Below are 16,437 nucleotides of genomic sequence, written 5' to 3'. Positions count from 1 at the left end.
AATGAAATATAAAAATGTAGCCTTGGGAAGGTTTTGCTGTGCAATGACTTCAGTGCAAATTTGACTGTGGGGACCAATGCCTCTATCACGATTACACAGGGACCTGAAAAAAATAAGTTCATGGCTTCAACCCAGGTCCTAGTGGACAGTTGGTGTGTTTCAAAATTCATTCTGTCCACTGTAAATTCAACAACTCCTGCACATGACCTAAAATAAAGAAGTCAATGGGGACATGGGTAAACCTATGGCTGATTCATTTTGATGTTTGGTAGAAATCAACGCAATCAGTTCAGTTCAGTTGCTCAGTCGTGTCTGACTCTGCAATACCACCGACTGCAGCACCCAGGCCTCCCTTCCATCACCAACTCCCAGAGCTTGCTCAAACTCATGTCCATCGAGCCGGTGATGCCATCCAGCCATCTCATCCTCTGTTGTGCCCTTCTCCTGCCTTCAATCCCTCCCAGCATCAGGGTCTTTTCCAATGAGTCAGTTCTTCGCATCAGGTGGCCAAAGTATTGGAGTTTCACCTTCAGCATCAGTCCTTCCAATAAATATTCAGAACTGATTTCCTTTAGGATGGACTGGTTGGATCTCCTTGCAGTCCAAGGGACACTCAACAGTCTTCTCCAACACCACAGTTCAAAAGCATCAATTCTTCAGCACTCAGCTTTTTTTATGGTCCAAATACATCCATATACATGACTACTGGAAAAACCATAGCTTTGACTAGACAGACCTTAGGCTGTGAACCTTTGGCTATGGACCTTTGGCTAAAACCTATGACTGATTCATCTTGATGTTTGGTAGAAATCAACACAATACTGTAAAGCAATTATCCTTCAATTAAAAATACATAAATAAAATGTTTTTAAAGGAAAAAACAGAAAAGTAAAATGAATATTTTTATCTTATTAAATATATTAGTTTTTATTAAACATCTCATTTTGGCAATTAAAAAAAAAAAGAAGTCAGAGATTAGATTGATAAGAAAAGTGTATTTCCTGCTCATCCTTAAGAGGGATTTTTCATGGTCAAGATTCAAATATTCTGCTAAGAACTGGAAGAAGTGATGCTTCCATATTCTCTTTATCTACAGAAATTTAACCCTCTAGTACTGCAAAATGAGCTTTAAATTGCTTCTAAACATTAAATTAGGGGCTTCCCTGGTGGCTCAGTGGCAAAAAATCCACCTGCCAGTGCAGGAGACACCAGTTCAATCCCTGATCTGGGAAGATCCCACATGCCAACAGAGCAACGGAGCCCATGCACCACCAGTACTGAGCCTGTGCTCTAGAAACCGAGATGCTGCAACTGCTGAAGCTAGCATGCCCTAGAGCTTGTGCTCTCAACAAGAGAAGCCACTGCAATGGGAAGCCCACACGCTGCAACTACAGAGTAGAGCCCCTGCTCACCGCAACTAGAAAAAAGCCTGTGTGCAGCAATGAAGACCCAGCTCAGCCTAAAAAATATATTAAAATATTAAAAATAAAAGTTAAATTATTGCAAAATACAATTTTAAGAAAAATATTTTTAAATTAATCTTATGAAAAAATTTTAAGGAAAATTTGAAAGTATTAGTAGGGTTTTTTCTTTTCCAACTAGGAGGGATTTATATCCTCTCCAGGACCAGTGTCCCAGAGGGAGAATGTTTAGCAGATCTATAATGAAATACTGAGAAAGAGGAACCAGCCACTAGGCTGCCTAGAAAACTAGGCTGCTCCTTCTCCCTAAAGCTAAGACTTCGAAGGTTGCAAAGATGAAGAGGAGAACTGGCAGGAAGGATCATGAGAAACATCAAATCAGAGAACAGGCCTTTGGATTCAAGCTGCAAGAGAAGCCACCCAGGTCATGAAACCCTACACTCAGCCCAGACTTGGTCTGCCTGCAACAATCCCTTCTGATGGCATCACCATCTTTCTGGTTTCTCGGGTCAAGATCTTGGAGTCAGTTCGCACTTTCTTCAAAAATATGTCCCAAATCCTACTGTTCCTTATGACTCCACTCTTATTCATGCCTCCAACAGTAAAGATCCTCCACACCTTTGAAAATATCACTTCTTTGCTGAAAATTCAGCAACGGCTTCTCATTTCACATATAAAACTAAAGCCTATTAAACAGCCTGCAAAGGTCTGTGTGATCGATTCCCAATTCAGACCTTTGAACAACTAGACATGAGACTCTTCCTGGAACATGCTGCCCCCAGATTTCCAGTTGGCTAATGCTTTAACCTCTAAGTCTTTGCTCAGACATTCACCTTCTCAATGGATCTACCCTGACCACCCTATTCAAAACTGTGTTGTGCTCCAGTGGGTTAGAACTTAGTGGTGAGATGCTGAATTCTGAATTGACAAACTGCAGAAGTTAGAAAAAGCATCCTTTCAGAATGATCCCGTTTTTAAAATGGATAGATAATCAAAAGTGGAGACCACAAGAGACTAAAGAATCTTAAGTCATGTTGATGCCATCCAAACTAAGAGCAGAAATTTAAGAAAAAAGAATAATTACTTATATGCTTATTCAATCAAATTTCTTTACATAGTTTATTATTAAACATAAATTTAAGATGTATTCAAATCATGTTAATTTGCAATGTACTATCGGATTTTTTTAATCTTATAGACATTTTCCTTAGCTTCTCAATCAACTAATATTTATTTATTGATTCCAGATTCATCTTATTATTTTTCTCTTTCCCTGTTTTATACAATTTGCACTTCATTTTCTTCTTTAGTTTCTCTAGTTTTACTTTTCTAATGAATTTTTACTGTTTTACATATTTTTGTGTGGTATATGCCATAGCATATCTTTCTGTTTCAATGGGCTTAACTATTTGGCCAATTAGATCCTTCCCTACTTTTCTCAACTTTTTGGTGCCTATTTGTTGTGGCTTTTTTCTTCTTGTTTGGCTATTTTTTGTTTGTTTTTTTGATGTGGATCATTTTTTCTCATACCTCAGTTAGTAAAGAATCCACCTGCAATGTGGGAGACCTCAGTTCCATCCCTGGGTTGGGAAGATCCCCTGGAAAAGGGAAAGGCTACCCACTCCAGTATTCTGGCCTAGAGAATTCCATGGACTGTACAGTCCATGGGGTCGCAAAGAGTCAGACACAACTAAGCGACTTTCACTTTCATTTTTAAAGTCTTTACTGAATGTGTTACAATATTGCTTCTATTGTTTATGTTCCTTCCCTCTCCACCCAACCACCTCCAAGCGTGTGAGAATCTTAGCTCCCCAACCCGGGACTGAAATCACACCACCTGCATTGGAAGGTGAAGTCTTAACCACTGGACCACCAGGGAAGTCCCTGGTTTGGGGGGATTTTTGGCTTTTTTTTTTTAAATATAAATTTATTTATTTTAATTGGAGGTTAATTACTTTACAATATTGTATTGGTTTTGCCATACATCAACATGAATCTGCCACAGGTATACATGTGTTCCCCATCCTGAACCCCCCTCCCACCTCCCTCCCCATACCATCCCTCTGGGTCGTCCCAGTGCACCAGCCCCAAGCAACCAGTATCATGCATCGAACTTGGACTGGCCATTCCTTTCATATATGATATTATACATGTTTCAATGCCATTCTCCTAAATCATCCCACCCTCGCCCTCTCCCATAGAGTCCAAAAGACTGTTCTATACATCTGTGTCTCTTTTGCTGTCTCGCATACAGGGTTATCATTACCAGCTTTCTAAATTCCACATATATGCGTTAGTATACTGTATTGGTGTTTTTCTTTCTGGCTTACTTCACTCTGTATAATAGGCTCCAGTTTCATTCACCTCATTAGAACTGATTCAAATATATTCTTTTTAATGGCTGAGTAATACTCCATTGTGTATATGTACCACAGCTTTCTTATCCATTTATCTGCTGATGGACATCTAGGTTGCTTCCATGTCCTGGCTATTATAAACAGTGCTGCGATGAACATTCGGGTACACGTGTCTCTTTCAATTCTGGTTTCCTCGGTGTGTATGCCCAGCAGTGGGATTGCTGGGTCATAAGGCGGTTCTATTTCCAGTTTTTTAAGGAATCTCCACACTGTTCTCCATAGTGGCTGTTCTAGTTTGCATTCCCACCTACAGTGTAAGAGGGTTCCCTTTCCTCCACACCCTCTCCAGCATTTATTGCTTGTAGACTTTTGGATCGCAGCCATTCTGACTGGCGTGAAATGGTACCTCATTGTGGTTTTGATTTGCATTTCTCTGATAATGAGTGATGCTGAGCATCTTTTCATGTTTGTTAGCCATCTGTATATTTTCTTTGGTGAAATATCTATTTAGTTCTTTGGCCCATTTTTTGATTGGGTCATTTATTTTTCTGGAATTGAGCTGCAGGAGTTGCTTGTATATTTTAGACTTTTCTTGACTGTACTTTTTTGTGATAGCTACTCTTTTACATTGAGCTTTTCAGAATCAATTCCATATAATTTGGAGATCAATTCTAGTGATTTTTCTCCTTTTATTTTGAAATTTGAAAATTTTCACTGAAATTTCTCTTCCACTTTTTATTTATATTTGATCATTCAAACATATAAATAAATATTTGTTCCTTTCCAGTCTGTATATTTTTTTAAATCTCTTCTTCTTGCTTTATTCCTCTGATTAAAATTCCTAGTACTATGGCAAATGAGAGTGCTAAGAGTGGACATTTTTGCCTCATTTTTTATTTTAGGTTAAAAGTATTCAGTCTTTTGTCATTAATTATAATGGTGGCTAAAGGCTTTTTGTAAATCAAGGAGAAGTTTCCCTCCATTCTTTGTTTTCTGAAAGTTTTTTTTATCATGAATGGGTACGGGATTTTGTGATATGCTTTTTCCGCTCCAATTGATAGGATAATATGATTTTTATTCTTTAGACAGTTGATATGGTAGATTACGTTGATTGACTTTTTAAGATATAAATTACAGTATGATAATCCATACATTTAAACATATAAGTTCATGGTTTTTAGTACATCCACAAGGTTTTTGAACCATCACCACTAATCTCAGAACATTTTAATTACTCCAAAAATAGACTCCTCCATAGTCACTCCCTTTCTCACTCTCTAGTCCCTGGCAGCCACTAATCTGCTTTCTGAAATTTATGTCTTTGCCTATTCTGAGTATTTATATAAATAGATTTATACAATATGTGGCCTTTTGCAACTGACTTCTTTAACTTGGCCTAATGTCTACAAGGTTCATCTGTGTTGTAGCATATCTCAGTACTTCATTCTTTTTTATGGCTGGATAATATTCCATTGTGTGAATATACCACACTCTGTCTGTCCATCAGTTGAGAATGTTTGGGTTGTTTCCACTCTCTAGCCATTATGAATAATGCTGCAACAAACGTTCCTGTACAAGTTTTTTTTTTTTAATCTTCTTTATATTTTATTCTCTTTGTGCTTGTACAAGTTTTTGTGTGAATATATGTTTGCTGTTGTTCAGTCGTTAAGTCATGCCCGACTCTTATACGACTCCATGGACTGTAGACAGCCAGGCTCCTCTGTCCATGGGATTTCCCCGGCAAGAATACTGGAATAGGTAGCCATTTCCTCCTTCAAGGGATCCTTCTGACCCAAGGATTGAACCCAAGTCTCCTGCACTGACAGCCTGATTCTTTACCACTGAGCCACCTTTACTGCTCCATTAAATATTGAAACAGCCATAAATACATGAAAGAAATGCCACTTGGTGCTGGTATATTTTTCTTCTCGTGTGTTGTTAGATTTTATTTGATAATATTTTGTTGAGACTTTTGTGTCTGTTCATGAGAGATTTTGTCAGTAGCTTTGTTTTCTTTGTATTGTCTTTGGTGTTAGCATCTCTACTGACCTCATAAATGATTGCAAAGTATTCCCTCCCCTTCTGTTTTCTAGATGATATTGTATAACATGGTCTTATATTCCTCTTTAAGTATTTAGTAGGATTTTCCAGTGAAACCATTAGGTTTGGGAAATTTCCTGAAAGGAGCTTTTCCTTTCCTTTTCAAGAGTTCAATTACCTTAATTGTCCTGGTTGCATTTTGATAGTTTGTGGATTTTGACACTTCTTCCAAGTTGTCAAATTTTTAAATATAAAACTATTTGCAGTATTCTCTGTTATCCTGTTGATGGTTGCAGAATCTATAGTGCTATTGTCTGTCATTAATGATATTGTTGATTTGTGTTTTCTCTCAAATTTGTCATTCTTACTAAAGATTTATCAATTTTATTGAATTTGGGGCAAGAATCAGTTTCTTGCATTGCTTTTTCTGTTTTCCTATTTTCAATGTAATTGATTCCAGCTATTTACTAGTTCCTTCTTTCTGTTTTTTGGGTTTATTTTGTTCTTTTTTTTAGATAAGAATTTAGATTATTGATTTTAGATCTTTCTCTTTTCTAATATAACCATTTAGTGCCATAAATTATCCTCTCATCTCTGCTTTGATCATACATACACAAATTTTGGTATGTTTTATTTTCATTTTCCTCCAGTTTAATGCATTTTTAGAAGTGTATAATTTCCAGGTATTTTGATATTCTTTTGTTTTCTTTGTTATTGATTTCTAGTTTGATTCTATTATTGTCAGAGAGCATGCTCTGTAGGATTTCATTTCTTTTAAATCTGCTGAAATTAGTTTTACAGACTAGGATATAGTCTATGTTGTATGGGCACTTGAAAGCAATACGTATCATACTGTTGTATGCAGCAATCTAGAAATATTAATTAGATCCTGTTGGCTGATGGTATTACTCAGTCCTTCTATGTTTTTGATAATTTTCTGTCTAATACTATCAATTGCTGGAAAGGGAAGGCCCCAATTACAATTGTAAATTTGTCTATTTCTCCTTTCAGCCTTATCAGGTTTTCTGTTTTTGTTGATTTGTTTGTTTTCCATATACTTTTAAGCTCTGTTATTTAGTACATATACATTTAGGATTGCTCTGTCATCTTGGTGGATTGACAATAAACATTATCAGGCTCTAGGCTACAAAGTGGCTTCCCAGGGGGTCCTAGTGGTAAAGAACTTGCCTCCCAATGCAGGAGACATAAAAGACTCAAGTTTGATCCCTGGGTGGGGAAGATTCCCTGGAGGAGGGCATGGCAACCCACTCCAGGATTCCTGCCTAGAGAATCCCATGGACAGAGGAGTCTGGCAGGCTACAGTCCATAGGGTCGCAAAGAGTTGAACACAACTGAAATGACTTAGTGCACACGCACACACACACACACACACACAAAGGCTACAAAGGGGGATTTTCCCAGGCAGTTTGTGATCAGAGCAAATGAATAGCTCAAATTAAGTACCATAAATGTACAAAACATTTATGTTTTTGTGCATTTTTTGCTTAAATAGATTTTATTGTTTAAAATCAGTTTTAGGGTCACAGCAAAACTGAGCAGAAAGTACAAAGAGCTCCATACATGCCCTGGCTTCACAGAGCATAACCTCCCTCACTATCAACAGTCTGCACCAGAAGGACATTTGTTACAATCTGCAACCTGCATTGACACATCGTCATCACCCGAAGCCAGGAGTTTTCTCTTGGTACTGTATCTTCTGTGCGTCTTGACAAATGTATTATGACGTGTATCCACCATTGTGATTACATACAGAATAGCTTCACTGCCTTAAAAAATCCTCTGTGCCCCACATGTTTATCCTTTTCCCCTCTTAACCCCTTAATCACTGATCATTTTACTTTTTCCTTACAAACCACAGGATATTTTTCTGATTTTTTTAAATTAGAATAATCACTTTATAATATTATGTTGATTTCTGCCATACAACAACACAAATTAGTCATAAATATACATATAACCCCTCCCTCTGGAGCCTCCCTCCCCACACCATCCCACCCCTATAGGTTGTCACAGATTACCAGGTTGAGTTCCATGGTATACAGCAAACCACAGGTTTTCCACCCAGTATTGGTTTCTAATTTTTGTCTTATATTGGACTATAGTTGATCATCAATGATGTGTTAGTTACAGGAGTACCACAAAGTGATTCAGTTATACCCATACAAGTATTTATTCTTTTTCAAATCCTTTTCCCATTTAGGTTATTACAGAATATTGAGCTGAGTTCCCTGTTAACCATTTTATATAAGTTAAGATAGGTTAACCAGTGTAACAAATGTACACAAAAATGTATAATACCTCAAACTCAATAAATTTTTTTTTTATTTCACACAAACTTTAAAACACCAAATCAGATTGCAGGGTATCTTTCCCCCCAGGTGGTGATGTACCTTTTATCTCGTGACTCTGCCATTTTTAACATGTGGTCATCATACTCATCTACATCACAGATGGGAAGAGGATGTGGAAGATACTGTGTGAGGGATTCTTCGGGGCTAGGTCTGCAATTGTCACGCCCTATGTAAAACTGGGTCTATGGCTGCCCCAGAGTGCAATAGCAGCCAGGAAATGCAGTCTGGCTGTGCGCTCAGGAAGAAGAGGAAGTGGGTTAATGAATATCTAGCTAGTCTGAGTCACAGGTCTATGCAACCCCAAAAGATCCATGGATAGACTGCAAAGGGAGTCGCTTAAGCATTCAGAAGACATAAGCAAAACATCGCCTTCGTGTGCATTTTCCAGGGGAAAGGGAGGGAAGGGCTACCCTTGATTGTAGTGATTAGGAAAATATGTCAAAAGAAGTCAACATTTTAAGCTGAGGCCTTAAAACAGGTAGAGATGGGGAGAGTGGAGATAAAAGGTGAGAGCAATCGAAATAGCACAAGCAAAGGCCCAAAGATGGGAGACCACATTGCATCTTTGAAAATGGTCAAAAGCTCAAAGTAGTTAAAGTATTGAGTTTATTTGGAAGAACCTTCAATTAGTAAGTACATACTGGCCTCTGTTATGCACCAGGGACAATGTAGGTACTGGCTTTATTAGGATGAAAATAGAAAAGAGACAATTAAGCAAGGTATGCAGAGTGTGGCTAGGGACATGCAGGACGCAATTGGTGCCTATTACAAGGCCACCTAACCTTACCTAGATGGTTAGGAAGGACATCCTAGAGGAAGTGATACATAAGCTGAGCTCTGAAAGACAAGTAGGAGTTAGCTAAGCTGAGAGTGGGCAGAAGAGAGCCATACTCAAGGCCCTAAGGCAAAATAGGAGTATGTATACAGAATACATCAATGGCTCCTAGAACGTCTCTATGGCTGAGGCCAAGAACGCAAGAAGAAGAATAGCAGGAAATGAGGCTAAAGAGTTAAACAGGGCCCTAATGCAGAAAACTTTCTAAGTGATGTTAAGAAACTGGGATGTTAATCCTAAGGACAACAACAGAGAAGTGGGTGGAGTAAACTTGAATTAAAATCCTTCCAGCTGCAGCATGAAAAATACATTGGAGGAAAGCAAGGCTGGATGTAAGGATATTGTTTGGGGGACTATTGCAATAGTTCATGGTTTAAATGATAGTGGCCTAGACCATGGTAATAGTGGTAAAGATCGAGAAAGATAGATGTCTTTGAGAGTTGAGGGGTGTGAATCACAAGATCTGGCCTTGACTGGCTATAGAGGTTGAAAGAGAAGTCAAGAATGGCCACAGGCTCGGGGCCAGAAGAAATGAGTGGATGAGTTGTGCTCTCCAAAACGAAGCTAAAAAGCATTTTAACTGAGATTTCAGTTTGAAAAGTTGAGTTGAATTTTAATTGCCAACTGGAAACATACCTAAAACACTGGATTTCTAGGTCTGATGCTCAATGGAGAGATCAAGAGTGACAAGAAGTCTGGAATTTGTCAATAAGGTGGCAGAAATCTTAGGAAAGGATAAGATGTTTAGGTGGAGACTATGGTGTAAGCAGAAAGCCAGCCCAAGACAAATCCTCAATAAATATCTCAAGAAAGACTGGGACACTAAGCCTGTGAAGGAGACTGAAGCAGGAATATGGAGCAGGAAGGAAGGCAGAAGGCAGGCAAAGGAAGACAGTGCTTTGAGGAACAGTCATTGGTGTCCAATCCTGATGTGGAAAGGTGAAGTGCTCATTGGGTACAATGACAATGAGGATAATTTCAATGAAGCAGCAAGAGGCCACAGGCACTCTGCACTATGCAGTAAAGGAGAACAGGCAGCTATTGAAGTTGATTTGGAGGAGAGAACCAAGTGGTCACAAGAGGTGGATGCAGCATCAAGGAATAATATAAGAGAGAGTTGAGTGTGTTTATATAACAATTTCAAGCACTTAGAAGAATGTCCCAGCGTGTGGAAGGCCTAGGAATTTCAGGTAGGAAACTTTATTCCTAAACAGTTGGAAGCTATTGAAGCAGGAGAATGACATGTTCATTGAGTAAGACTTACCATGGAGCTGAGTATTCCTGTTCCCAGGGGACATCCTCAGTTCGTTCAGTTCAGTCGCTCAGTCATGTCCAACTCTTTGTGACCCCATGGACTGCAGCACACCAGGCTTCCCTGTTCATCACCAACTCCTGGAGCTTGCTCAAACTCATGTTCATCGAGTCAGTGATGCGATCCAACTATCTCATCCTCTGTCATCCCCTTCTCCTTCTGCCTTCAGTCTATCCCAGGATCAGGGTCTTTTCAAATGAGTCAATTCTTCTCATCAGGTAGCCAAAGTATTGGAGTTTCAGCTTCAGCATCAGTCCTTCCAATGAATATTCAGGACTGATTTCCTGTAGGATGGACTGGTTTCATCTCCTTGCAGTCCAAGGGACTCTCAAGAATCTTCTCCAACACCACAGCTCAAAAGCATCAATTCTTTGGCGCTCAGCTTCCTTTATGGTCCAACTCTCACATCCATATACGTGACTACTGGAAAAACCATAGCTTTGACTACATGGACCTTTGTGAGTGAAGTAATGTCTCTGCTTTTTAATATGCTGTCTAGATTTGCCATAGCTTTTCTTCCAAAGAGCAAGCATCTTTAAATTTCGTGGCTGCAGTCACCAACTTCAGTGATTTTGGAGCTCAAGAAAATAAAGTCTGTCACTGTTTCCATTGTTTTCCCACCTATTTGCCATGAAGTGATGGGACCGGATGCCATGATCTGAATTTTTTGAATGTTGAATTTTAAGCCAGCTTTTTCACTCTCCTATTTCACTTTCATGAAGAGGCTCTTTAGGGGACATTCTACCCTAAAGAAACTCATTCTGATTAAAACAAAGCAGATGTTTCTTTGGGGGTTCTAAGTGAGAGCGTCAGCCAAGTCTTTCACCACGCTTTTTGTGGTTGTTTTTACAACACGGCTTCAAAGTTATTATCTAAATTTCTCCTTACTAGGACAAACATCTTTGTGGAGGTCTGTTTAGTTTGCAGTTGTTCCGACCTTAACATCCTTACAATCAGGTTTTAGCAGTAAGCCTACTAGCTGATAAAATGTAGCCATTTCTGTACTTTCTTTTAGTCCCGGGATCTTAAAGCAATCCCTTTGTCCCAGTGTATGAACCTATGTCCTAAACAACAGCAGACAGTGAAAGGGAAAACTAAATCAGGTGCAAATTAATGCTGTGCGGTTGTGGGAGGGTGGAGGGGAACAGCGTGTTTAGTGGATTTAAATGAAAGAAACTCAGTCATGTATTTAGAGCAAAACCAAATCTTAAACTTGCTTCATAAACAAAATTTAATACAAGACAATAAATTCAGACCCAAATGGGAAGGTCTCTGAACTTCAATAATTCCTACTTTGTTCATAAATCACAATATTGATCAAATATAAATTAATGCATGAAAGTATACATTTGTGTATAGGAACTTAGGAAACCTCATTTATTACATGAGACTGAAGCAGGAAGCAATTTTTATGTTAAAAACACATAAATTAAACCACTTAGCATTTTTTTAAACATCTTAGCTGAATGGATCTTACCTACAATTCCCCCCCTTGAAAGAAAGCTATATGAGGAACTATCGTTTTTGCTACAGCTTTTGCTTGGAGTTCTTGGGAAGTGAATGTAGGGCCAAGGGGTGAGCAATAAATGACAAGTCATGGAAAGAGGTTAGGGAAAGGAACTTCTGAGTTTCATTTGTAATTCTGCTATGCATTTCCTCATGACAAAAATATCCTGGGAGTAGCCACTGTGTGTTTTAGTTTCTCCCTTGAAATGAGATTTGCTGTGCTAGAAAAATCCTTCAAATAATGTTTATTGCTTATACAGAAATATCACACAGCAAACATAGTTGCATAGTCTATAAGTAAATGTCTAGTTACACAAGCTATTCACTGGTAAATTTTTAAAAAATATATTCAGTACCTTTATTAAGATGCCACAAAATATTATGTCCTTGGGATATATCCCCAAAAGGGTATAAACATAGTAAATCTGTGAAAATAGTACCTAATTGGGAAGGTGTGTGCATGGCTAAATCACTTCAGTTGTGTCTGACTCTTTGCGACCCTGTGGACTGCGGTCCACCAGGCTCCTCTGTTGAAGAAATTCTCCAGGCAAGAATACTGGAGTGGATTGCCATTTCTGTCTCCGAATTGGGAAGGCAGGGGACAAAAAGATCACTTTTTAGAAAATAGCAAGATTTTCTTCTGTAAACCTCAAACTCACACCCTGGATCAGTATGCTCAACTCTGTGTAGTTTTAAAAAAGCATGTCCAGGTTCCCACTCTAGATGCACTTAATAACAAAATCCAAGACTTTCCTCTTCCTGCTCTTCACTTGCCATTTTTAAAAGCCCTTCTTGAATTTGTTATATAACCAAGATTGAAATCTCTGCTCCAGAGGCCACTGCTATAAATGAGTTGTTAGAGAGGCAACTTTATAGGGTTATAGGACGACAGTGGAGTAACAGAAAAGGTTGGTGCTAGATAAAATGCTCTATGCCTTTGATTGGAAGTGTGAACCTGAAAAATAGTCACAACCTAAAAGTTGAGAGTTATATTTTATTCAGTGGGAAATTTTAGGACTTCAAGCCTAGGAGACAGGTCATTTCAAGTGACCCTGAGAGAACTGCTCCGGGGAGGCGGGAGACGGCCGGGGAGGAGTCAGGTTATATAGAAGTTTGCAACGAAGGGCAGGTAGCCTGAACATCAAAAGTATTTTTGTGAATTAAAGAAAACCAGATACCCCAAGTTAAGGAATTTAGCGCTTTTCTATGTATGGGAAAATGCAAGTCTGGGCTCACTGAAATCATTCCATTCGTGCATCTTACCTATCTGGAGCTAGTACCCTGAGCTTTTCCTCAGTGCTCACCAAAGGGCGTGGCTGCAGCCTAAGAGTTGCCAGATGGCAGGTATTTTTCTGCTTCCTGGTTGCCCTGGAGAGCTGAATTGCTGATGTGGAAGTGAGAAATAGATTTAAGGGACTAGATCTGATAGATAGAGTGCCTAATGAACTATGGACTGAGGTTCATGACATTGTACACGAGACAGGGATCAAGACCATCCCCATGGAAAAGAAATGCAAAAAAGCAAAATGGTTGTCTGGGGAAGCCTTACAAATAGCTGTGAAAAGAAGAGAAGCGAAAAGCAAAGGAGAAAAGGAAAGATATAAGCATTTGAATGCGGAGTTCCAAAGAATAGCAAGAAGAAATAAGAAAGCCTTCCTCAGTGATCAATGCAAAGAAATAGAGGGAAACAACAAAATGGAAAAGACCAGAGATCTCTTCAAGAAAATTAGAGATACCAAGGGAACATTTCATGCAAAGATGGGCTCGATAAAGGACAGAAATGATATGGACCTAACAGAAGCAGAAGATATTAAGAAGAGGTGGCAAGGATACACAGAAGAACTGTACAAAAAGATCTTCACGACCAAGATAATCACGATGGTGTGATCACTCACCTAGAGCCAGACACCCTGGAGTGTGAAGTCAAGTGGGCCTTAGAAATCATCACTACAAACAAAGCTAGTGGAGGTGATGGAATTCCAGTTGAGCTATTTCAAATCCTGGAAGATGATGCTGTGAAAGTGCTGCACTCAATATGCCAGCAAATTTGGAAAACTCAGCAGTGGCCACAGGACTGGAAAAGGTCAGTTTTCATCCCAATCCCAAAGAAAGGCAATGCCAAAGAATGCTCAAACTACCACACAATTGCAATCATCTCACATGCTAGTAAAGTAATGCTCAGAATTCTCCAAGCCAGGCTTCAGCAATACATGAACTGTGAAATTCCAGATGTTCAAGCTGGTTTTAGAAAAGGCAGAGGAACCAGGGACAAAATTGCCAACATCCACTGGATCATCGAAAAGCAAGAGAGTTCCAGAAAAACATCTATTTCTGCTTTCTTGACTATGCCAAAGCCTTTGACTGTGTGGATCACAATAAACTGTGGAAAATTCTGAAAGAGATGGGAATACCAGACCACCTGACCTGCCTCTTGAGAAATCTGTATGCAGGTCAGGAAGCAACAGTTAGAACTGGACATGGAACAACAGACTGGTTCCAAATAGGACAAGGAATATGTCAAGGCTGTATATTGTCACCCTGCTTATTTAACTTATATGCAGAGTACATCATGAGAAATGCTGGGCTGGAAGAAGCACAAGCTGGAATCAAGATTGCCAGGAGAAACATCAATAACCTCAGATATGAAGATGACACCACCCTTATGGCAGAAAGTGAACAGGAACTAAAAAGCCTCTTGATGAAAGTGAAAGAGGAGAGTGTAAAAATTGGCTTAAAGCTCAACACTCAGAAAACGAAGATCATGGCATCTGGTCCCATCACTTCATGGGAAACAGGGAAGCAGTGGAAACAGTGTCAGACTTTATTTTGGGGGCCCCAAAATCACTGCAGATGGTGATTGCACCCATGAAATTAAAAGATGCTTACTCCTTGGAAGGAAAGTTATGACCAACCTAGACAGCATATTAAAAAGCAGACATTACTTTGCCGACAAAGGTCCATCTAGTCAAGGCTATGGTTTTTCCAGTGGTCATGTATGGATGTGAAGAGTTGGACCATAAAGAAAGCTGAGTGCTGAAGAATTGATGCTTTTGAACTGTGTGTTGGAGAAGACTCTTGAGAGTCCCTTAGACTGCAAGGAGATCCAACCAGTCCATTCTAAAGGAGATCAGTCCTGGGTGTTCTTTGGAAGGAATGATGCTAAAGCTGAAACTCCAGTACTTTGGCCACCTCATGCAAAGAGTTGACTCATTGGAAAAGACTCTGATGCTGGGAGGGATTGGGGGCAGGAGGAGAAGGGGACAACAGAGGATGAGATGGCTGGATGGCATCACCGACTCAGTGGATGTGAGTTTGAGTGAACTCCGGGAGTTACTGATGGACAGGGAGGCCTGGCGTGCTGCAATTCACAGGGTAGCAGAGTCGGACACGCCTGAGCGACTGAACTGATAACACCCTGGCTTATTGTTATGGCAGGAAATACTCCATTTCTCAGAGGGGTGCATAAATTGAAGTAGAAATGTTGCACAGCTACAAGGGCATAAAATAGAGCAAGAGAAGACATACCTTAGCCTTCTCTTAGAGTGTCTCTGTACCACCTCAGGCAATTTAGAAAAGTAGGCACTCATTCAAGTTCATCATAAGAAACAAGTTTCAGGGAGCAAGATATAATAAATCCAAAATAGGGTATCAATTTATAATTCAGAATTCAAGAAGTCTAACACTACTATTTTGTCCTTGAAATATGGCCAGCGTGAAGTAAATATTGAGCTATCCTAAGGCAAAATACCATTTTCAAAGATTTAGGGTGAAAAAAACTATAAAATACATTAGTAACTTTATATTGATTGCATCTTGAAATGATATTTGAAATATACTGAACTCGTTATATTTACTAAAATTGCTTCTTTTATAACGGTGACACTAGAAACCTTAAAATTACATTACGCTGTTCACCTTCATAAGACAAGGCTGGTGATTAAGACTAACCTGGGGAAGATTCCCTGAGGAGATTCTAACCGGAGCGGAGGGAAAGGGGAGCAAGGGAGTGGGGGATGACAGTCACAGCCCGAGATGAAGGAAAGTAATAAGATTTGTTTTTAACAAACCATTTAAAAATAAATCCCTCTAAAATATACCCACTGTGTGGTACCTGCCGGACAATACTGTGGGAAGAACGTCTTGGAGGAAGAAAAGCCCCCAAAGAACTGGAGTTCAGCATTGAAGGTTCCTGATGGAACCTACCGGGCTGGTATTGGAAGGCGAGCCGGCAGGGCGTGGGAAGGCCCCGCCCGGGAAGGAGGAGCTTCCCGGGGTGGTGCAGGGAAGGCCCAGGAGCCACGCGGCTCTGGAAACCACCCCTGCGGCTGCACAGGAGGACACCTCACTGGCCCCTCCTGCAATGACTCTCTCCCTAGGCCCTTACTCCGAAAGAGGGAAATCACCTCTTGAACCATGCCCTCCGGGCCCATGCCTACGCTACACCTCCAAAGCCGCCCCCACTGGGAACTGAAAGACCCCACCCAGGTGGGCCCCAAAGATGCCCAGGACCGCAGACGGCCAGGTGTGCGCTTGGGCAGCACGCGCCTGCGCGAGAACCCCCCTCCAGAAGGCTCCCAGCTTCAGCCCTCCTCGG

The sequence above is a fragment of the Bos javanicus genome, chromosome 24 (genome assembly GCF_032452875.1).
Source record: "Bos javanicus breed banteng chromosome 24, ARS-OSU_banteng_1.0, whole genome shotgun sequence".
In the NCBI taxonomy this organism is placed as follows: Eukaryota; Metazoa; Chordata; class Mammalia; order Artiodactyla; family Bovidae; genus Bos; species Bos javanicus.
Note: the sequence above shows the minus strand (reverse complement) of the source record.